Source organism: Ochotona curzoniae, unplaced genomic scaffold (genome assembly GCF_017591425.1).
Source record: "Ochotona curzoniae isolate NIBS_2020 unplaced genomic scaffold, NIBS_Ocur_1.0 scaffold_4506, whole genome shotgun sequence".
Classification (NCBI taxonomy): Eukaryota; Metazoa; Chordata; class Mammalia; order Lagomorpha; family Ochotonidae; genus Ochotona; species Ochotona curzoniae.
Window position 1 is genome coordinate 34808445 of NW_024467119.1, and position 24843 is coordinate 34833287.

The following is a 24843-nucleotide window of genomic DNA, read 5'->3' on the forward strand; positions in this document are numbered from 1 at the left end:
CAGTTGTATACAGTGTGGACATGTTAGCCCAAATTACAGGGATTATAACTCACGTCTTCCCCTCACCAGCTACATGTTTATGGTGTTCTGAGATTATACAACTCCCTGCTCCTGCCTTGCTGGTAACTTGTGTTTCCTGAAGATGACCCACATCCTGTCTCATGTTCTCAGTAAGTTGCTTTTCTGAAAGTTTCAGCTGTGAGAACTGGAAAATGCACCAGCAACTATGTCCTGAAGCACATCTTCTTTGAAGAATTTAATATTTCACCTCATTATCCATAATTAATATGCTCAACAGTTGAAACCCTTGTTTTTTGGATGCATGTTTGGATTGACAGAGGCAGAAGTTCAGAAGAGCACAGTTAGAAGCAATTTTGTGTTGGGGGCTCTGTGAATCGAGTTGCATTTGATCGGCTCGAGGTGGGCTGGGTAAGTGCTTGTGTTGTTCTCATGGACAGTAGTAATGAAAGCCCTGAGTACACAGGACACGGTGTGTGCAATGCTGGATGTTCCTGGTCTTTATAGGACTTAACACATTTAAATCAGACGATCTAAGAGGCCATGAGTGTTGTCCAATTTTATAAATGAGGAATCTAATACTGCCAACATGTATGTATGGTCATGATTGAAAGTTTTACTTCATGATGAAAGCCTTGTAATCTAGTAATTTGAAATTCTAGTTTTTCTTATTTATCTGAAAGGCAATGAGGGAATCAGAGAGCGCTCTCTAGTCTGCTGGTTCACTTCTCAAATGCTTGATCTAACCAGGGCTCAGTGAGTCCAAATCCAGGAGCCAAAAATTAAATCCAGCTCTCCTGTGTGGGTGGTAAGGACCTGACTTCTTGAGGCTTTACTTGTTGCCTCTGCTGTGTGCATTACACAGAACCTGGAATGGAGAGAAAAGCCAAGATTCAAACCCAGGTTCTCTGACATGGGAAACAGGCGTTGTAGCTCTATGGCAAATCCCTGTGCCATTCATCATACATAAGTCTGGCTTTGTAATTTTCCTGTTGCAGCTCTAATGACTTAATTTTTTCAGCTGTTTTAGGATTCTTTGTGAATTAAAGTTGTTTTTGCAATAACCCCTTCCTCATAAAGACATAATACAATTATTAGCAATTATACAAAAAGATAAAAGATTTTCATGTTTCAAAATGTGTAGTAAACTATTTTAACCTGGCTTTGGTGTTTTATGTCAGGACATCAATTTTTAATGTTTTCTTTGTTTTTTTTTTTGTATGAGTAAAAACAACTGGTAAAGCTCATCTCTGTGAGGGGTGGGGGAAGGAGTACTGAATTTGCAATTACTTCCAGTGGTACAGTTCTGGTATTAATTTCTGTCTAATTGGGTGATTGTGAGGACCAGAATTTTGCTTTCTAGTATCTTTGACTTAGCATGCTCTTATCAAACTTTATAATGCAAATTGTTGGTTGGCAAATAATATCAGTAGGTTTTCTTTGTGTGTGTTTGTTTTGGCAGGTCTTTGGTGAAAATGGAGTTTGATTTTTTTTCTCATCTTTAAAGAAAAAAAGTTGTGTAATTTTTTTTTTCATTCTTTGAAGAGGCTGTTTCAGTTTCTTTTTGATTTGTGTGTAAAAACTATACCTCTTCATAATGACGTATAGGCTGTATCCTTGTGACATCAGGGAAGATTACGTTGTTTTAAATACAGTTTTTTTTAAGAGATAACTAAATATGATGCAGGCTGCATTATGTTAGAAGTTGATGAATAATCTTCCAAGTTACTGAGTAGGTAGTACTGCATTCTCCTGTGGTTATCGGTTTATCTATTGGCTGAAATACCAATCATAGGGCAAGCACTAATCCACTAATTGGGGCCATGTGTCGTGTGAGTATTTATCTATCTGTCTGCTTCTCATTCATGGCTTTTGCTGTGGATTAGTGTTAACAATCCCATGTTTAAGCATGGCTGTGAAAACTGATGCCTCACCCAGGAGGCCTGCATTCCCTGGCCATATATGAGGTGTGAGAATGAAGTGTGAGACTGGTCTCCCCTGTGTGGACATACCCATATACATAGTGTCTGCCTCCTGTGTGGGGTTCCCCCACCCTTGCAGTGTGTGAGGAGGGACTCTTTGGGACACTTTTTTTTGTTTTTTTTGGACTCTTCTTAGCAGCCTTTGGGCTGTTTTAAAATGAGTCTAAAAAGTTTGCTAGTTCACTGGCTCTCTTGTAAACCCTTCCTCCAATAATTTTCAGTGACTGTCCCTCCTCTGTGTTTGGTTTCTTTGGTGCTTGGCAGAAATGCATCACAGGTGATCTTGTGATAGCTTTTTACTGAAGGTGGAAGCAACATGTAACTTCCATGAGGGAAGCAAAGTGCCATCAATCCTGTGGTGTAACAAGCATTCTGACTTACTGATGGTGATACTAAACCTTATTGACTCAAGACAGACCTTTCTCAGTGATGATTTAAAAGTCACATTTGTGTTCTGGTGAATGATGGTAGTAACATTACTATGAGTTGGCAATCATGTTTGCTATGAAGTTAAGTATACGAGACAGATGTATGAATGCTGGATTCTGACTTTCTTTTGAGCATTTCTGAAGCCAGAGCTTTATGAAACTGTTGGACATGTGTAGACAATGGGATGCTGGACTGTCTGACGTTGTCTGTACCAACAATGTTGGGGTACGCTTAAATAAGACTAATAGAATTATAATTCCCTGTGAAGGATTGGGAGTTTGCGGAGGGGGGCGGGAATCCTAGCCTATACGAAATTGTACCACATGATTCAAAATTCAAAATGAAAATATATTAAAAATAAAATAAACTGTTATTAATTTTGGAACCTGGCTAGTGTACATATTCTTGAAAGATGTACGTACCAAAGTAGAAGAAAATAGGCAGTTTCTAATATTCAGCCATCAGCATTCTACTAAAAAGCTATACTAATCATCCTAATGTTCTGATTGGTACAGTGTGGTATTTAGAGGATGGTAGATGGAGGTTCAGGTGTGCATCTGGGAGAACTTGAATAAATCATGTCATTTTCTCCAGTTTTCTCAGATAATAAGCAAACCTCCCATGGGCTTTGTGGAAGATTCAATGAAATATACATTTCAGATGCTCTCTGCAGTATGTGGGCACATGCTGGGGTATCACCTTGCTGAGGCTGCTGTAACAGAAGGCCACGGACTGGACAGTAGAAGCAGTGATTTTCTCAGTTATGGAGACTGAGACTCTAGGATCAAGGAGTCAGCAGTTCTGATTTCCTCCAGGGCCGCCTCTCTGCTGGGTTTGCAAAGGGCTTCCCTGTTGATGCCTCTTCCTCCCATGGGTTACCTCTTCCCATAGGTCATCCATTTGGTGTTACTGTGTGCCCAAATCTCCTTGTCCTCTGAAGATAGCTGTCCTGTTCCATTAATTCACCTTAACTGCTTCCTATTATTTCCCTTTTCAAAGATACAATCAGTAAATACTGTCATATTCTGTGTACTTACTTCTCATTGTGAATTGGGGTTGAAGAGAGCAGAGTTCAGCCCATCAGTATTTAAATGAGCTCATTGCTTATTGTAAGGGTGCTCTTAGATGTTAATTGATTGAAAACAGGTAGTGTCCATGAGATGGGTCTCTGGGTTCTTAAATAAGAGGGTTTTGCATAGGTTGGAGCGGTGAAGATTTCGTGAGAAACATTACGGTTTTAACTGGGTGGCAAGGATGATTTTAACTGAAGGTGAGTTTAAGCAAAAGGATTGCAGATCATGAGACAGCAACTATGTTTAAAATCTTGAATTTGCAATAAGCACCCTATGGGTGGAAAAATGCGATAAATTTGATTTGAATGGAAAGCACTTTATCCTCAAAAGGTTTTGAGAGATTAAGTGTCTGTGGGTAGTCCAGGCTTTGGAGCTGTTTGGTGAGCTTTAACTCTCATGTTCCCAATGCTGGAAAAGATTACCATTGAGTGATGGCAGAAGAATTTTAGGAGTGCCATAAGCATTTTCTTTTTACTCTACAAACACTGTACAAAAATATAATTTTAATATAAAAATTATGCAGCCGCTCATCATGTGATTAAATATCTTTCAAAGCATCTGAACAGCCTCTTTGGTCACCTGTGACAGTGGCTAGGTGGCTGGGCTCTGCAACACCCTGTTGACACAGTTTCTTCAACTTGTTGGCCTTTCTATGAGGACACTGCTAGGAGTCAGAACCTGCCAAGCGCAGTTGGGTTGGACATGGGATTAATCCTTGTGACAGACACTTGTGGAGTTTGAACGGTTTTCTTTGATTGTAAAAATATTTCTTACTTCCACCACATTTTTTTTCTAAATATTTTTACCATTATTATTGTCTGGGCCACATTGGCTATCTTTATAAGGACAGCATTCTTTCTTGAAATGTAATATAAAATTTCATTACAAAATATGTAGTTGGGTTCTGTTTCATAAAGTTAATTTACTTCACAGAGTTTTGGAAATGCATTGGCCAGTGAAGTTTTTTGATCTTTGATTAAAATGTCAGGTAATAAAAATGTTATGTGGGTTGAGATATATCTGAAACAAAATCTACGGTAGAGAGAAATTACGGGTGCACTGTTCATTTTTTTGAAATCCCCTTAAAAGTGAAAAATTGAAAGGTCAATGTGAAAGGTCATATAAAATTAATTTTCAAAGATTTAAATGTTAATTGTCTACATGTTTTTTGATGTTAAAGTAAAAGCTTAATAATCTTTGATTTGTTGTTTAAGCTGGGAGTTGATGTCACTATAAATTGAATTAGTGGGTGATTCTAAGGAACAACTCATTTAACCTAAATTTACTAGAATGATCTGGAGTGTTAATTTCCATTTCTTTTTAAAAACTGGATTCTTTGTGATTTTCCATAATTATTATAACTTTTTTGAGAGAGAAAAGGAGCGACATAGGTATGCATACACGTGTACACTGAAGGTCTGTCTTCTAGTGATTTTTCCAAGTTTTTAGGAAGGTCAGAGCTGAGCTGGGCTGGGCTGGGGATGACGTTGGGGAGTGGGAACTCATTCTAGGTATCCCGCACAGGTGGCAGGAACCCAGTTACTTCAGCCGGCACCACTGTCTCCTGGGGTCTGTAATGGCAGGAAACTGGAGTTGGGAATCAGAGGCAGGTACTAAACTCAGATTTGTCAATGTGGGCTGTGCCAGCCGGTGCTGGGGCAGTAGCTTCTTCTTAACTATGAAACCGAATAACCTGGTCCATGTTCATGTTTAAAAATGTTAGTTTTAGGTACAAGTCCCGCTTTAAGATTTTATCTCAACAAAAAGGGAGTGTTCCATCTGTATTGCCAGTTGTAAGAGGCCTGTTGTCTCTTACGGCTGTGGTAGTGAGTGTTGTTACACTTACACGTAACAAATTACTTACATGTAATTTCAGTGGAAGTCTGCCATGATCCCAGACTCTTTGAGATCTCTATCTTTGATCATTCTGGTTGTTCCTACTCTTAAAAATGAAGAACCATTTTTGGTGACAATTCAGTGATGGTGAGGTCAGTTTCCTATATAGCCACATGGTTTTGGAGTAGATTGTAGTAATGTATAACAGCAGGAAAAAAAATTGATATTCTGTGGCAAATTAGGTCTAAGGCCCTGCTTTAATTTGAAAAACAAAAGCTCTACTGTTCCTAGCCAGAAAACCAAATATCTTGGAGTTAAACATGGAAAATGTTTATAATGTTGTATAGTTTTATTGCCACAGACAGAAGGAAAACAGTTTATGCAGTATCTTTTCGCCAGTAAGAAATTTTACACAGGGCAACAATCAAGAGGTGTACAAAAACACTTTTTTGGTTTGGTGAGAATGATTACTGCTCAAGACATTGAGACTGGCATTGAGACGCCAAGTGTGATGCTTTTAGCTTCAGTACTGCGGTAGGCAGCTAGCCAAGGGAAAAAGTTCATGAGCATGAGTTGCAGAACCATCCTTAAGGCAAAGGGCGATGCCCTTTTGGGCCCTTCTTTCCTGCTTTCTGGGATGCTATTCCGATGGCTGGAGTTCAGGTAGGTGCTTTGCACCAAGTGCTGCCAGTCACAGCACCAGTCATGGATGGTGAAGTAAAGTGTAGAGGAGCCTGGGCCTTTCAGCATTGGGTAGATGCACTGTCGCACCTGTTATCGGCGAATTGGCTTAGAGTGAGTGAAAACTTTGCTTTGACTTGTTGCTTAGGTTCTCACTTGCTTGTACTTGAGGATGTTAATGACTAATCAATCTTCTCTTCCCAGCTAGATGAGCCTGACAGCAAAATATGCCCTGCAAGCTGATCTAGCCTTATAGCATGTGCTTTGGAAACACACGCACACACATGCACAGCTCTGTTGGAATGCAGTCACACTCATTTGTTTACATCGTGTCTGTGGCTGGCAGGGACTGCCTTTGCACAGTTGAGTGGCTTTTCTTGATTACCTCAGTGTTAATGCTTAACTGCAGAGATCTCATCTTACAGTCCATGTACCTCCTGTGTACTGTTTTCTTATTGATTAGTCAGTTGAAAATTCATTCTCAAGTTTTGTATAATTCAGTTTAAATGAGTTTGTACTAATGCTTCTTGGTCCATTTCAAGTTAGATGAAAGGTAAGAGCAAGAGTGAACTGCTTTTGGAATCATCTGGATTTGAATCAGTTCTGCTTGTCTAATCGAATTAAAGCTGCTCTGACTTATTTATTTCGTTAAAAAAAAAAAGACATGCGTTATTTATTTGAAAGGCCAAGTAACAGGAGGGAAAGCAAGAGATCCTGCTGGTTCATTCCCCAAATGAGTACAAAGCCTGGGGCTGGGCCAAGGTGAAGCCAGGAGCCTGGAACTCTGTCTAGGTCTCCCGTACCTTCCTGTGCATTTGCAAGGAGCTGTGTCAGAACTGGAACAACCAGTACATAACCTGTTGTTCTAAAGTTAGGTGCCAATGTCATGGACTGTAGTTTAACTACATGCACTATAAATGAAGAGCATCCTTACTTGTGACAATTAATTGAGATAATGTTTATCAAAAGGGTCACACATCATAGATGCTTCACTCAGGTTATATGTTTTTGTTGTATCAGAACTGCTGAAAAAAATCTGGGGCAAATTACTTTTGGGCAGGAGAAGAAAAAATAATCTATGTGTAAGAGAGTTTGTGCAAATCCATTTGCTTCATGGCCTGGTTAATGTAAGATATTTCAGGTTGAAGTCACACAGTTAGGATCTCTTTCTTTCACTAAGCACTACTTTTTCCATGAAAAACATGAAAAGAAATTTGAAAGAACATGAATAGTGACTTTGGCTAAGGCTGTTCAAATTTTATGGTACTCCTTTTTTTGTTATTCTTTTAGATTTATCTGCTTATGACTAAAGAGTCACTCTTCCTGATGAATGAATTTCAAAGGACATGCATTTTGATTTTAGGATGAAAGAGTAAGTGTGTGTGTGTGTGTCTATGTATTTTCATGTTTGCATATATGGGTGAGAGCATTGATATGGAAAACACATCTTAAGACACTACAGGGTATGGATCAGCCTTTGCAACAACTGTGTTTCAACAATAGAACATTTGTGAAATTGGAAAAAGACAAAGAAACCCTGGGCAGAGAGTTCATTGGCACAGAGGGAAATCATTAGCCAGCAAAGCACTTAGAGAAAATGAACATACGACCACACAGTTGTAGAAGAGAAGGTGAATCCCTCAACCCAAAGTCTTGGCTTTGGACTCTCTTAGTTTAAATATTGACTTTTGAAATGGGATGAAAGTTGATATATGCCATGCTGCAGTATCTTTCTCACCACATGTTAAGTGGCAATAACACTAGCTTGTTGGATAGCTAGTGCGGTGTTGTTTCTGATTTACAGTCTTGGTAATTTTTCTTGTTCTGGGAATATGTTGCTTGAGAACACATGTTAAAGCTAATTTTAGCTTCAAATCTACCTAAAGAAAAGTGAGAATTCTTCTCAAATAACTGACTTACAAATATTTAGATTTCAAAATGCTGATTAAATATATAAACATAATTATGTTTCTCAGATAAATTATGAGAATAAAAAATATACTCCAGAAATAAAAATACCATCAGGAATAATTTCAGTGAATGATAGCTCAATTTTAGAAGAACACTTAAGTGCCTAAGAAACAAGGCATTGCATACACTTTTTGCTGTAAGGATTACAGAAATATGGTTACTTATTCAACCTGTAATGTATTATAGACAAATAATAGAAATGTACAGTTACAAACTTTTCATTGACCAGTCCGTTATACAATGCGTATTCTTTAAATAATAAACTCTTTATACTGCATTATTTAGAAAATCTAGTAATTGTGTAATTCCAGAACTTTTGATATAAATGTAAATATACATGAGTATATATATATAGAGAGAGAGAGAGGGGTTCTACAAATGCTGTCAGTAGAGTTTATTACTTTTGTGCTTGAAAAAATTTGCATTTTGTTAGCTTTAATTTAAAGTAATGTAAGTGCTGAAAACCTCAAGTTTGATGACAAACTTTTGATTATATGAAATTGTTGACAGGTATTTGATATGGTAGGTTTATAAGGGAAAACTTCCATGAGCACGAGCAGCTGTTCTCTAAGATGTGATATGGAGTAAGTAAAGACAAGATTCTGGAAGTTCCCATGGAGGGACTGAGGGCCTTGAAGAAACCTTAGCCTGTCACTGAAATGATTGTTTTATCTTGGGAGATGACAGGGTGATGCAGGAAAGCCAAGTGATGGAGCTATTTTTACACAGTAAAGTGCATATATGTAGGAAGGAGATAGGAGTCCATGACAGAATACCTTAAAAGCTGTATTCTCTTCAGGCTCTTTAAGAAAAAACACAGCTGTAGAATTAAGGGCAAATTTCCTTACATTTTTACTCAAGAAAAAGACATTTTCAGACCATCAGTGAACTCTTTATCTCTGTGAAATAAAAGTAAAACTACTTTTAACAATTTTCTTTAATAATGATTTACTTCAGTGGAGATCTTTGTAAAGAAGTGAAGCCATGCAGATGGAAGAGAGGCAGAGCTGTTACTACGCTACTCTGTTGTTACATGATTGTAGCCATCAGGCCTGTTCATTGGAAAATACCTTCCTGTTATTGTGTTTCATTGTCTTACTAACTTGTATAATAGAGAAGGTGACTTTCACTTGTAAGTATGCTTACCATATGACAGATTTTTTTTTCCAATTTAATTACCCTCTTTTCTGTTTGTAGTTCTGTAAGAGCTTAAAGTAAACAACACCCAGAAATTTATTAGAGAATATGAAACATCATACATTCTGGAAGAATAATTATTTTTCTTTTTTTTAACCTCCCATGGAGAGTATATTCATAACGGTAGTGGTAATAACATTTTGATAGTTGGATTACTTTTCCCATTAGTTCAGCAAGCATAAAGTATATTTGTAATTTCACATTCAGGGAGTTCTTTCTTTCTTTTTTTCCTTCCTTCCTTTTTTTTTTTTTTTTTGGTGTAGAGGTCATCTTTGGATTTTCTTGAAATCCATCCAGGCATCATTAGTTAATAATATTGCAGGGGCTTATTACAGTTTATTTGCTCAGAAAGTACCGCCTTCCCCCAAGATTTAATTGATGAGAACTTCCAGTTGAAGTTGCCCCAAGCTGCCTTGTGAGGAAGTTGCCCTGAATGTCTACCTGTAGCAAGTTGTAACACTCAGTTCTGAGACTTGGTGAGTAATTGCTTTTAAATGAGGGGAATGTTTAAGAAAATTCTGTGTGTACGTGTGTGTGTGTGTGTGTGTGCATGCATTCTTTTAACTGTTATAAATGAAAATGATATATTGAGTTCTGTGGAAAATAGGTAGTGCATGAGAATTTCAGTGAAGATCAGACGTCATTCTTGTAGTCACTAAAATGTGTGTATTGGAAATGTAGGGTGTATATTGAAAAAACAGCAAACCCAATGCAACTCCATTTTTTTTTCAAAACTTTTGGCTTTGCCTCTTGTGCTGAAACAAGGGCAACTCATAGATTGAGGCAGCTGGCAGGCACACGGCCTCAGAGACTCCAATGATGGAGACTGTGTTAGAATCCAGTTTGGACTAAGTGATCATTCAAGGTCATGAGTAATGAGTTGTACCACTGGTGCCAATACATTCTTGTGTCCTGGCTCTGTGTTCCCACGGTTTTAAGTCTTTCCCCTATTCTTTGGAGTCTAACTCTACTCTGTACTGCCAGATTTCCTTGATGTTCTATCTGCATTTCTCTGCTCCTTTTTTTGTGACTTGTCCAGCACTTTTCTCTGACCAGACATGATTTGTCTCTACTTCTTGGTCGCTATAGTTACATCCTGATATGGTGACACTTACTTGTTCAGAACCTTGCAGTTGCTAATCTGGTAGATTGGGTGTTCAGGCTGTTCAACATCTGAGGTTTCACTTCAAATACTTGATAGTATTTGCAGAAAACTCATAGTCCATTAGAAAGCTTCCTCTACCTCCCTTTTTGTCTTTATGTCAAACTTCTTAATTACATAAAAAATATCCTGTGCTGTGGGATTAAAAGTTTGTACTGTTGTTGACAGAGACATCAATATAGCAGAGTTCTTTCTACTTTTTCTGCTTTGTACTTCTCATTGACAGGCTCTGTATTTCCTTTGTGTTTGAATCTTACTGATTATTTGTCTTCCTTACAGATATATAGGCTCTGTTTGGCTGAGGTTCCTGCTTTGTTCCTCTTTGTAGCTTTAGTCTTTATAAAAGTTTGTGTAAGTACTGTGAGAGGACCCGGATTCAAAGATCAATATATTTTCATGTAGCAAACTCTGAAATCCATGCAGTTTCCTTATAAGGTACATTTCCATGAACTTTTTGAAGACCTCACATATGCCTAGATTACAAAATGATTTGTACTACAAACATACTTTTCATTTTGTTTTTCATGAACTATTTAAAGTATCCTCATGGATGCTTAATATATATTTGTAGACCGGGGTAGTTGAATTTCTTCAAGTAGCGATTTTTTAAAAAATTTATTTATTTTATTGCAAAGTCACAAATATAAAGAGGAGGAGTTAAAGAGAGGAACATCTTCCATCGGCTGATTCATTCCTCAAGTGACCACAACAGTCGGAGCTGCGCTGACCTAAAGCCAGGAGTCAGGAGCTCTTCTGGGTCTCTCACAAGGGTGCAGGGTCCCAAGGCTTTGGACCATCCTCAACTGCTTTCCCAGGCCATAAGCAGAAAGCTTAATGGGAAGCAAGGCTACAGGAATTACAGTTGACACCCATATGGTATCCTGGTGTGTGCAAGGTAAGGACTTTAACTGCTAGTCAACCACACCGGGCCATAATGAGTTTTTAAAAGTTCAATTATAAATATTTCAGTAGCCACTGCACTTTCTTTATCATTAGAGGATGACTTTTTAGAAACTAGCATTGCTTTTTATTTTATATTATTTATAGGAAGGAGGGGGATAAGGAAGAGATCTGTCCACTATTCACTTTCCAAATGCTTGCGGCAGCCAGGACCAGCTGGGTCAGGTGGAAACCAAGAGGCAGGACACCACTGGGGTCTCCAGTGTGCCTGGCAAGGACCCAAGGGGAATGAGCTGTCACCTGCTGCCTCCTCAGGTGCACTTGTGCAGGAAGCTGGCATGGAGAACGGAACTGGAACTGCAACATCAAATTGGGCCTGCCCAGTGGTGACCTAACTACTACGCCAAATGACTACTTTATTTTCTTTTTATGATGCTTTAATTAGGTATTTCAGTGAATCCATGACATCTGTTAAAAGAAACTATACCATACTTAATTGAGCCTCAGATGCACAATCTTAGCACATTTTAGTAACTAGTGAATCTGAGATGTGCCTTAATGTCACATGATAACTGCAGCAGGCTACATCTCTCAGTACTACACAAAATAGGAGTGTAGCAATATAAAAATGTTTCACATTTGACTAAAGTTTAAAGGGTTGGAAGATTGTATGGTGGTAATTGCTGATCGTTTTTCTTCTTCTTTTTTCTTCTTTTTTCTTCAAGAGGCAGAGAGGGAAACTGAGTCAAGAGAAAGCTGTCTGCCAATTCACTGCAACAAATGCCTGCATCAGCCTGGAAAATAAACGCAAGGATAGGAAGCTCACTCCAGGTCTCTAGTGTGAGTGGGCAGAGCTTATTGTCTTGAGCTCCCCAGGGTTTGCTTGAGCAAAAAGATAGAATCAGTAGTTAGAGTTGGGAACCAAACACAGACACTCCCATGTTGCCAGCGGGAACTAGTGTGTGCCTTTTGTGGGATAAAGTAGCATTCCTTCTGCCTCACACATGTCCTTGTCTGTTCTTTGGGTTTTAGAATCTCATTTGGAAATTTGGATGGTTCAGTGAGCAAAAATGAACTGTTTGATTTGATTTCCATTAATACCATGGAATAGTGACACTCCACGTCTTTTTGGTTTCATTTGATGGTTTTACCTAAAGATTTCTAGAGAATGTCATTAAACCTTTGGGCTTCCTTGATCCCATATGGGCACCAGTTTGTGTCCCGGTTGCTCCTCTTTCTTGTCAGCTTCCTACTTTTGGCCTGGGAAAGCAGTAGAGGGTCTTGGGACCCTGCACCCATGTGGGAGACCCAGAAGAAGCTCCTGGCTTCTGGTTTTGGATCGGCTCAGCTCTGGCCATTGTGACCACTTGGGAAGTGAACCATCAGATGGAAGCTCTTCCTCTCTTTCTCCCTGTCTTTCCTTCTCTCTGCCCTTCTAATAAAAATAAATAAATTTAATAAATAGTGATCCTGGTGAGAGCTGTGTTGCTTTTTATGAATTTGTCTCTGAAATAAGATGGCTTTCTTATATTTTGATCAAACACTCAAGATGAAGGGATGGAAACAATAACTCTTTGTCCTAGGAGTGTCCGAGTTACAGTTTAAGAAGCTATTATTGCAGGCTTGTTTGGAAAATGTAACTGCCATACTTTCTCCTCTGACCCCAACCACTCACAGGTCCCCCACACGTGCAAGGCACACTCATTGCACCTGGACTGTCCCCCAAGCCTCATTACCTGACAGCAATTGCTGGAAGGCTAGGATGTTCTCATGTAAATCACATGCAGGTGCAGACAAGTTGCTTTGATATTGAAAAGCTTGGACCAAAAGATCCTTCTGAACACTACTCAACTAAAGGAATATGTTTTCTGTCTTTCACACACCCAATGTTCAGTGGTGGGACAAGTGTGAGAAATTTGTATAGCTCTTGCTGTTGCGACATGAAAGGCTGTTATGCTCCATAGCAGTTCTACAACCCATACTATCCTGTTACCTTTCTGTAAGGAAGGTTCAGTTCATTCCCTGGGAAAGTTCTTTGTGCCTCTCCTCCCTCTGCCATCTGGTGTAGTTTCTCCTGTGTATCAGTGATTCTGTCCTCTCTGCCCCTTTTCCTCTCCCTCTGATGGTTCATGCCCTGGATGGCTGTAACAGCCACAGTAAAGCTAGGAGCCAGCAACATCTCAGACTCACGTATGAGTAGCAGGTGTCTAAGTGCTTGGGCCATCTTACGTTGCTTTTCAATGTACAACAGTGAACTAGCTGGCTTTGAACTTGTTGTCAGCTTTTCTAGGAATTAGGGTATCTCACTGTACCACAGCACCATTTCCTGTCTCTCCAACCTTGTACCCCAAAGCTTGTTCTTATTTTGAGACGGTTTTGTTCTCTGCAAGGGCAGGAAATACAAAATAGTTTTATTTCCAAACAAAGTTTTGTATTTTTTTTTAAATTATTTTCACTTTTAATTGACACATAATAGTTGAACATTGGGTGCCATGTGACGCCTCAATACATGTATTCAATGTGTGCAACAATCAAATTAGGGAACTGTATTTTCTAATCACAGTGTCTTAGTTTTTTCGGAGTATATTCCAGTTGCCTTTGCTTTTTTAGCAAGTAGTTAAATCTCGCTTCAAACAACAAAAGTGATTTTGTGATCTCAAGGTTGCTGTGAGTCAGGGCTCAGCATCATGTTTCTGTCTCAGGGTCAGAGAGTGTCACTGTTGACAGTCAGTCAGCAGTGGAGGGGGAACAGTGAGAAGTGAAAGCAGCTATTGCCTGCCAGACATGTTTTTACTCATGGAGTCTCAAGTATTCTCTCTTTTTTTCTTTTTGGGTAGTTTGGCTTTTCCTCAGTGCAGTGTTTCAGTGAATAGTCAGACTGGTCAAGCGCTAACATTTCAAGAACACATAATCTGATAAGTAGGGTGGGACTTGCATTAAGTTTTATGACATAGTCTTGGAATTTACCTGTCGTGGTTGCCATAGTCATAAGCTCACCCAGAGTCAAGGAGAAAGAATTGTCACCTGTTAATAGGCATGGTTTCAAAGACACACTGTATTTTCCGGTGCTGTGCTGCATCATGTTAAACCAGTACCTCAGTGCCAACGTCCCGTGCTGAATTGCAGCTCCTGTGCTTCTGATGTAGCTTTCTACTAAGGCATGCTGGGAGACAGCAGGTGATGATGCCTCAGCTGCTTGGGCTTCTCTCACCCAGTGCTGTCGGGTCTCCTGGCCTCGACCTGCTGCGCTTGTCTGTTGGAGGTATCAGGGAGTGAAAGATCCTCTCCTTCTCTTGTTTACTCTGCCTTTCAAGTAGATGAATATCAACAAGTGACCTTTTCCCATCTCTTCCCCACCAAGAAGACATATCCTGAGAACATTTGGGATGGGAGAGATGTAGCCACATTTGCAAAACACATTTGTTGCACTTTGTATCCAGGTTAACTCCAGAGTTAGTAGACAATGGATACAGGTATTAAAAGAGATACAGTGTCCTTTGTGTTAAAAATTTAACATCTTTCTTTCCATTCTCAGATCTTGCTATTTCAACATTAAGTGAATTTCGAGTTGTAACATTTAATGGTAATCTACATTTAATATTTTTCTTCTGGCAAAGCCAAATGATGATTGTGGGTGGTACATGTTTTTAAGTTGTTTTGAATTCTCAGACATGCAAAATTTATGAATGGTAATAGTTTTAACTGGCCAGCTATTGAAACCTTGTGTGTTTGTAAGAAAAGGGGAAAACTGTCTCTCACAAATGAAGAAAAATTACATTTCTTTCTAAAATCTAGCTTTGCATAAGTATTGACAGATTGCGCCAGCAATTCATAAAATTAATCTTTTAAGATATCGAGAACCATATGGTTGAACTTCATGAATATAACTAGTGAAAATTTCTTTTACAGCGACAAAAGTGCAGCTGCCAACATCTCCTTTCTTCTTGGCCACATCAGTGTAGTTTATCTTCTGTCACTACATATGTGGGCCACGTGTGCTTTGGAAAATATTTGACTGCTTCGGATGTTTAGTCTGCGTAGGCTGGGCACTGTTCACTGCCTCTTATTATTTTTGTTTCCCCTTTGCTTTCAGAACAACACTGTCCAGCTTGATTTTGAGAGAGAGCCAGGGTATGCAGCAACTTGGGAAAACCAAGGACCTGAAAGCTGTTACCTGTGAAACATGAGTGTGCCTCCCCAGGGTTATCCAGGGACCAGTTCCAGGAAGCCCACCTACATGGATCAGAAGTGGGTGGAAACTGAAGGGAGAGAGCCTGAAGAAGTCATCTGAGTTCACAAGAACTATTGTACCTAAGAATGCATCCCATTCTTTTGGCCATCCACTTAACGTCTGACAATGAAAATTGAGTAATCACAAAATTCACTGCAGCTTTTCTAAGGGAATCATTAACTAACAGTGAAGTTCTAATGTACAGCAAAAACATGGTTCTACTAGAGTAAGTCATAGTAGAAGTTTGAACATAGGATGCTTAGTTGTATTTGATTATCATAATTTACCTCAGTGACTCACCTGCAGGCAAAACCCTTACTTCCAGCAAGACAATTATGAAATTGATAATAAGTTTGTACTTTTTATTACCACCTGATTTTTTAAGACTGATGAATGATCTTTTGTACAAGAAAAATTAAAACGTTAGATAGTTAGTAAACCTGTAAAAGAAAGCATAAAACAAAGACAACAAAAATGCTAATAGGACAGGTGTTAAAGCCCATGTCCGGTCTTGGACTGCCTTGGTTCCTGCTGCAGGTCCTAGCTGAAGTGTCCTGCAGATGAACCTGGGAGGCTATGGTGTGGATAGTGCATGCGGTTTGATTCCTGCCACCCATTAGTGGAGACCCATATGACATTCCAGGCTCCCGGCTCCGGCCTCTGCTGTGCCTCAGACACCAAAAGACATTTGGAGAATGCACCAGCTATGTCTCTTTTGGTTCCTCTGCCTCAGTGTCTCTACCTCCCAAATTAGATAATAATTGAAGATTGCTTATATAGTAGCATAAAAAGTTAATACAAGGTGGGTAAATAATTGGAATGTCACATTTTTCTAAAAAATATTTCAGGACTGGAGCAGCTTTGTGCTCAAAGGGTTAGGCTACTGTTTGTGATGCCAGCATCCCGTATCAGAGTGGTTGTTCCACTTCAAAGGGTTAAGTCACTGTTTGTGAGGCCAGGATCCCATATCAAAGGGCTGCTGAATTTCAGATGCAGTTTCCTCCCACTGCATCTGGGAGAGCCAGGTTCTTGGGTCCCTGCTGCCTGTGTGCGAGTACTGGCTGTAGTTCCTGGTTCCTGACTTCAGCATAGTCCATTTCTGGCTATTGTGGCCATTTGGGGAGTCAGATGGCAGATGGAAGCCACCTTTCTTTCACTCTTCCACTGTTGCTTTTCAAATAAAAAGTATTTAAAGAAACTTAAGATCATTTCAAGTGACTGTTTCACTTCTGAGGGTACTGTAAAGTATATGTACCAGTATATCTTTAATATTTATTTTATTCTTATTTATTCATAAACATAAAATTTTCCCTTCATTTACTTTAAGTGGATCTAAATGTCATATTTATTAGTTTTTTTTCTCAGATTCAAGAATGTATATCAAAAGCCTGTAAGTAACTCATTGATGAGCATGGTAGTAATGGTTTTCACCTATGTGTCTTCACATCCGTGTCTGGATCATATAAGCCAGAATATATTGTTATTTGAAAAATAGGCCTTTTAGGCCTTCATTTTGTTTGCTTGCCTCACACGTGGTCCTCCCCGCCACCCCAACCTGCCCTGTCGTTGTCCTTAGTGCAGATATCTGCTTCTTACAACAGACTAATCAATGTGTTTCTGTGACTTCAAGCTACCATGGCAGGGCAGTGTGGGCTCCCTACAGGCAACCTTCTCTCTCCCTTGTCTGCTCCCACTCCCTGCCCTGCGCCCCCGTGCCAGCTGCAGAGGCTTGCCTCTGACATCTACAGCTGATAAAGCCTGCCACAACTGGGCCTCTCTCTGTCCTGGATCCTCTTGCCCTTCCAGATCCCTTCGGCTTCCCCTGCTGAGTTCTCAAGTGAATTAGACACTTGACATTTTATTGGCATTGATGTTTTGCTCTTGCTTCACTTTTATCACCATGTATTAGATTGTGTTTTGTGCTAGTTGGAGGCAGTGGTTATGCCGTGGCATAAATTAGATACTTAACATTATTTACTGAAAGAGTGAGTGATTGAGGGGGAATTATAGCCATATTTTATTTACACTCAGGTTTTCAGTCTCTAGTCAGCCCCTCCTCTTTCTTAGGAATCCACCCTTCTTGCTAGGACATGCAGTGCCACACATTGAGGTACTTATCACTTGTGTTTGCTTCCCCTGTGAGGGAGAGAGGGGAGGGCGGGCTTGTGTCTGTGCACAGTTGATAACCAACTGTGCTGCTTGCAGGGCTCTTCCATTCCATGGGCTGGGGTGACCTGACTCTAAGGTTCTTTCACTATTTAGCTGTTAAAAACCACAAAGAAAGGATCTCCGAGAACACAGGAAGTAGAACTCCCACAGCTCCTGATTTCAGATGAAATATTTTCTGCTAGAAAAGGGAAGACAGGTACCTAAAGCTCGAGAATACTGTGGGCAGTAGGGAAATACAGAAAGAATGCTAAGGCTATTTTGACATAGGGAGATTACCCTGGCAAGCTTATCAGAAAGATCTTCAAGAAGAAAGGTTTGAGTGGAACTTGTGATTCATTTTAGTGCGTATTTTGAATTCCGTGACCGGTGGACTGTGTGGAATAGAAATCTATTGCCTTAAATTCCTGTAAAAAAAATAGTTGGTGGGAGTGTGCAATTTTTATATACAGTTTGGGCAGAATATTACTTAGATGGAGTTAAAGAATATCCAATTTATTTTCTGTCAAGTGGTTGCGTGTGGAATGCAGTCCTTCTGTGTGGGGGACCATTGCCCGGTGCTAACAGGAGCTCGAAGAGGCACAGATCCCTTGGGTCTAAGACACTGCAGCAGAATTGAGTCAGGTTTTAACCGATGTATTTGTTTTCCTACAATGGGATCAGTACTTGATGCTTTTGATTTTCTGGAAGGTTTTTTTTAAATGATGCAGTTATTTATTTATTTGAAAGGCACAGTTAGAGAGAGTGGGAGTGAGAGAGACGATCCCCTACCTCCTCTTACATTCCTCAAATGTCCCCGAGGTTCACGGATAATCCAAACTGAAGCCAGGATCTTGGGTTTTCCTGATTCTCCCTTGTGAATGGCAGAGATCTAGCCATTTTCTTAAAATTTTCTTTAAAATTTTCTTAAAATTTAGTTTATGCCTCTTTGTTTGTGATTGATTCTCAACTGTTACTAAACAACCTGCGTTGACACCAAGAATTTGAATATGTGACCTTGTATTGCAATTAGTACAACAGCCGCTGCTAAATGAAATCCCAAGTAAAGGTATTCCAGTGTGTTTATTTCAACATTGTAGATGCCAGCTGTGCTAAATATATCTGAACGTTAAAGCTGCTTTGTAAACCCATCATAAGTTTCAGGTTCTGACAGGCTTTTGAAAAGCAGCAGCACTTACCTTCAAAGCTTATTTCTCCATTGGATCTTGCAGCTCTAGTGACTGAACTCTGGTCAGAATTATGTGCTGTGAAATGGTGTCTGTGGCGTTTTAGCAGGCAGGATCCAGCACACATGTGCTCTACACTAGCAGGATCCCAGCAGACAGTGTTGGGAATACTTCACCGAAGAATGTGGGTAACATCCACATCCTCTCTCAGATGTTTTGTGCATCTTTTCTTCCTAACAGATACAAAATTATTCACAAATTAGATCAAATGGAGTATAGAAAGCACAATGAGAATACATAAAAGCAGTGGATCAGAAATGTTAATAACTGCATTGAGCATTTCGGAAAGAACTCATTTGAGAAATGACTTTTTTTTAATTGAAAAGAGCTTCAATCATTTCTTTCATTTTTCTTGCTCCTCCAGAAAGTTGCTTTAGGAAGGAACCTATTGCTGAAGTCTTTGCTTCTCCTTTTTTTTTTTTTTTAACTATGCATCCAGGTAGAATTTCAACAATTGGAGGCCTATCAGAGATTTCAGATAAACTTTGTTCCTGGCAGTGACTGTTCATGTTGTTAGACTATTTCCTGTGGCTCATTCCATGGTTTAGGATATGGCCTGGGCATCTGAATTTTGGAAAATATACCAGATGACTTGAATGTGCAGCATGGTTTAAGGACTTCTAACCTAAGACAGCTGTCCCTTTCTGCCACCATCTATATACTTGACTTTGACATCTGCAACACCCCACATCCTAGTTGCTTGAATACCAACATTTGTCTTCATCTAAGCAATTTCCCATTTGCTCTTCCTGTGTGAAATGCTCTCCCATGGATTCCAGCATGGCTGATTTCTTCTCACCATCTCAACCTCAGCTTCTGGAGCTCTCTTTGCTTGAGTCAAACTTTGTTTAAATTCCCTGTCTAAACCATTTCCTCCTCTCTGGCATTATCACACTATTCTCTCTTTCCAGTTGCATTTTCTCCCCTGTTATTATACCAGATTATTAGCTTTCCTTTTCCTACTAGAATGAAAATTCTGATGGGAAAGACTAGACTTAACTGGTTCCTGATCCTATTTTGAAAGCTTAAAATGAAGTGAGTTGGGCCCGACGCGATAGCATAGTGGTTAATGTCCTCGCCTTGCACACCCGGGATCCCATATGGGGGCCGGTTCTAATCCCAGCAGCTCTACTTCCCCTTCCAGCTCTCTGCTTGTGGCCTAGGAAAGCAGTTGAGGGTGCACCAAAGCTTTGGGATCCTGCAAACGTGTGGGAGACCCAGAAGAGCTCTTGGCTCTTGGCTTTAGGTTGGCTCAGCTCCAGCCATTGCGGCCACTTGGGGAGTGAACCATCGGATGGAAGATCTTCCTCTCCGTCTCTCCTCCTCTCTGTATATCTGACTTTTCAATAAAAATAAATTTAAAAAAACTGAAGTGAGCCACATGGAAGTTGCCCAATAATATGTTTAAATACATTAAATCATATGCAGATAAAAATGTAGCATGGTGGATATTGGCCATAATGGTTCAGTTGATACTTAGGGCATGTACATCCCATTTCTGAGTTCCTGGTTTGAGTCCTGGATCTTCTGTTTGCAGATAATTAACATCCTTCCAGATGACAGTGATAACTCAGAAACTTGTGTGACCACGAGTTATGCAAGAGACTGTGATTGGCTTCCTAGATCACGGCTTGGACATGGCCGAGACCCTGCTATTGTGGGCTTAATGAGTGAACCTGCACATGGAAAGCAGGCCTCTGTCTTTCTACCTTTCAGATAAGTAAATAGAAGATTTGAGCTAAAGAGAGTGGCAATGTCAACAGTGACGAAGTAGACCTGGAATTGCAGTAGCCTCAGTACTGAAACAGTATTGAAACCACACTGAGAAAGAGATGGTGCGTATAGTGGCAGGCCCACAGCAGGTCCTCAGGAGGTATTTATTCAATGGAAGACCACAATAAATACAAATTCTTCCATAAGCATTAGAACTGATAAGGTTATAAATTGGATTTCTCAGAAATATTAATAAGCTGAAGTAGTTTTTAACAGAATAAAGCAATAAATAAAGATATCCTCAGACAACTGCTGGTGTGTGATGTTTTGCACACTTAGGAAATTAAGAAAACCTTGTTGGTGCCAGTAAGTCTGAGTATTAGCTTCCAAATGATATGTGGCTTGTTATGGAATAAGGTTTTCATCACTCACTTGGGACTTTTGGTACATTATTTGCTCTTTGGATAAAGTTTTTTTCAATATCTATTCAGATAGATGCATTTTCCAGTAACACCTGATATGCATTTGAAAATGTAACATTTAATTGGTATTGATTGCTGTAAACTCAGTGATAACTTTTCATCAGTGTATTTCGAACCTTGCTATTCTATCCAGAAGAACATGTAGCAATCATTGGGCCCATAAATATTTAAAATCCTCAGTGTTGAGACCCCATGAGTTTTGTGGGTGCTATTGTCATAGTTACAGCACATCAGTATGGTCAAGAGTCCTTTATCAGGTTGTATCCTGTTTCAGAGTGTCTAAAGCAGTACTGCATGTAGATTTACCTGATGGCTTCGTGAGTAGATGTTTCACAAGCGGTATCATACAGGTGAAACAGATGTATTTTCATCGTCTCATTGTTCATCAAATGTTGATATATAACAAGTAGAAAGAGGAGTTAGGTGTTCAGGGTGATATACTTTTCAGGTCCTGGAAGATTGGACTGAAATATTATTATTGCTTGGAGCCTAGGAACCGTACATGCTGTTTCCCTTCTGTTTTTAGGGCTAAATACTACCCCAGTAAACGGAGCCAAGTGTCACATTTCTAAGCAAGAGATGCAAAGCCAGGAGTCTTGATCTTATGGTCATAACCTCTAAAGAACTTTTTAGGATTCTAATTTGCATTTGCATTCCTACAAGCTTGAATCTACTTCTGTGTTGGCTTAAATGTTACTCCATAGAAATAAAGGGTAACAGAAGGTCATTCTGTGAAAAGACACAATGGTGTGGAAATGCTGCAATGTGCGTTGCCAGTGGGCATATGGTTTGGTGTGTCAGCTGAGTGTTATGTGGGATTTTTGTTATGGATAAAGGGGAACTGAAACTGAAAGCGTGGGGCATGTCAGGAGGACACAGAGGACTGTTTCCTTGGCTAAAACATTGGACTCTCTTGTCAGCGAGAAGAGCTGTTGAAAAAAAAAAAGTCTTAAAAACCTAGTGATAATGCAGAAGATTGGTAGAGGAGAAAGGAAAGTGGTGACTGAGAGAGTAGATTGTGATAATTTCATTAAAGCTGTGTAAAGGCAAAATATGAATTTTGATAGAATCAGAAGGAAGGGATAGGGTGAACTAGGCTGTGGGGATGCAGAAGTGACAGCAACATAAACAGGTTTTGTATTTAGTTAGAATCAGGTGAAAAGAAGTGAATCATGAACATTGTTAACTAAACCTAAACAGAACAGATATTTGTGGGTGTGTGACCATTCTACCTGCCCCAAATTGGAAGACTTCACTGTGCCTTCTTTTATCGTTTTTATTTTTAATAATAAAGACAATAAGTAATTATTACCACAAGGTTCCTATACTTCTAAAATATTCCTTCATGTTATGTATTAGCACTAAACATCAAGCATCTATAGCAATTTATATATGTTTTCCAAGCAACAAATATTTCTACAAAATGTTTGATTTGATGCAAGTTTCTTTGAAATCAAAAAGCGAAGCATTAGCAGATTGAGCACTACATTTAAAGGGGATTTATTAGTATTTTCTCATCTCCATTGGATCATGAAAATGAACTAGTGTTGTGGTGTTCTTTGTTTTTGCTTTTTTTGTCTATTTTCTGTCTCATTGATCCTCATCCCATTTCTAGCTTTTTTTTTTTTCCTCATGGTAGACCAACTCCAGAAACAAGCAGATTAGAAGAGGTGAAAAAAACCCTTTAATTGCTATGTAGTTTTTACATGTTCCAAAGTAAGTGCAATTGAATTAGACCTTTGCTTCAACCCATCTAACAACGTAATTTATTTGGCTCTTGGAAATGTATGTGATAATCTGCATTTTGTACTGTACATGACCATCTTAAATGCATTAGTACAGAGGTGAAAAAGATTTTCCATTTTTAGTCTTTTTCCTACTTATTCATTAGTTAGTTTTGACACCACTTTTCAAGAAAATTTCTGGCCTTGTCAGTCAGGCCTGTCTGTGGGACCAACCACCGTTTGTAAGTGAACCAACTTAATGGAGGCCTCATTCATTTCTTAACAAAGTCAATTCACATTTTTTTCCTGGTTCTTCTTCTCTTTTTTTGAAATATATTTTGATTAGAAAAATATGGTATTGAATAGTGCTATTTTCCAGCTTTACAGTTTAAATCCTCCATGTGCAAGTGTATTTATTGCAGAGCAGTAAAATGAACCAGTGTTGTTTGTATTTTATAAATCATGAAACAGTGTACATTCCTATTTCATTGCCTAGTTAAATTGAATAATTCAGTGGTTTTTTATAAACTCTATATGATTAATAAGTAGCTTAAAAAAAGTCAGCTTAAATTTGAGAGAAGCATTTGCCAATCCTGTTGATACATTGAGTTTTGGTTTTTGGTGAATCCTTACTGACTTCCTCCTTTTCAGCCATAGGGGAACCAAGGCCTTAGCTTGTTTAAGGAATCCCCCAGTCTTTGTTTGCCTCCCACCAGCTGACATCATGGGTATGCATGATTTCAGAACCACCTTTATAATTCCTCAACTTCCTGAGCTTCTAGTTACCCTGGCTGGTGAACACACTGCAGGTTTTCTCTCAAAATAAAGGTAGCTTTAAACTAATAACAGATGGCTAATTATGAATATTATTGTGAATTAAAAGGTCTTCATATTAGTTGTTCTAGAAAAAAGCAAATATTGAGATTCAGGCTATGTTATGAGGAGTAAAAGGTTGTTTAAAATTCCAAGAATAATGTTTCATAAGGATATTGGAACTATCCAGAGAATAGGGGAATTAAAAATTCTTATACAAATGCTTATTTTCACATAGTCCTAATTTCCCTTTGGGTTGGTAGTAGACAGGCCTGCAGTTAGTAAGGCTTGTTTTAACTGGAAAAAAAAAAGAAAGAAAAAAAGAAAAAAAACCCTCTACCTAGAGATATATGATGATTCTGGCAATTGTAAACTTTTTAAAAACTAGGAAATTCTCAAAATACATATTTGTAATGTTAAAACATATACATAGCTAGAAACTCTTACTATTAGGATGGGGAACCGAGACAGAGATGATTTTTTGGTCTGTTTTGTAAAAATTTAAAGACGTTTGAAAGAGTGACAGAGTGCTTGCTTCTGGAGCACATATACTAAAATTGGAATGAAAGAGTGACAGAGAGAAAGAGTGAAAAGGAGCCATCTTCCATCCACCCCATGCAGCTGTCAGCACTGGGCCAGGCTAAAGCCAGGAACCAGGATCTTCATCTGCATCCCTGATATGCGTGGTGGGGGCCCAGGTAGAGGACCATCCTGTGCTGCTTTCCGAGGTGCATTAGTCGGCAGATCGAAACCAGAGCAGCTGGGACTTGAACAGGTGCTTGTAGGTAATGCTGGTGTCACAGGCAGCAGCTTAATTCACTGTGCCCTAGCACCTGCCCTTAGAGAAGTTTTTATACGTCTAGTTAACAATAATTATAAAATTAAAATAAATGATACTTTAAATCTGAGATTTTTCACTCTTTATTACTGTCTTATTTCATTAAACGTAGTTGAACTTTATTTTTGGTTCTGATTATGTGTATTGTAGACTTTGTGAATTTGAGAAAAATTCCTATTCACAAATTATCAGGTGTTTTGGTTTGTTTTGGCATTAGTTTTAGATGATGTCAAGTAGAAGTTACAAAGGACACAGATTCTGTGCGGTGGTTTGCTTATTTAGTATATTCCTCTCAATTTATGTACCACATTGTTTCAGCTGAAAAGAAGAAATGGCTTATTTGTTAATTATGCAGTCAATACTTCTCAAATGAATAATGGATACATTCTTGAAATAAAGAA

At 39.0% G+C, this 24843-nt stretch overlaps 1 protein-coding gene across 1 annotated transcript in view; it reads left to right on the plus strand.

The window, feature by feature from the left end:
- The first annotated feature begins 225 nt into the window (after positions 1-225).
- BMPR1B (bone morphogenetic protein receptor type 1B) overlaps positions 226-24843 on the plus strand; it is a 174623-nt gene continuing 150005 nt past the window's right edge. Inside the window, exon 1 of the mRNA XM_040966511.1 lies at positions 226-429. The gene's annotated coding sequence lies outside the window, so the exon portion shown is untranslated. The remainder of the gene's footprint in view (positions 430-24843) is intronic.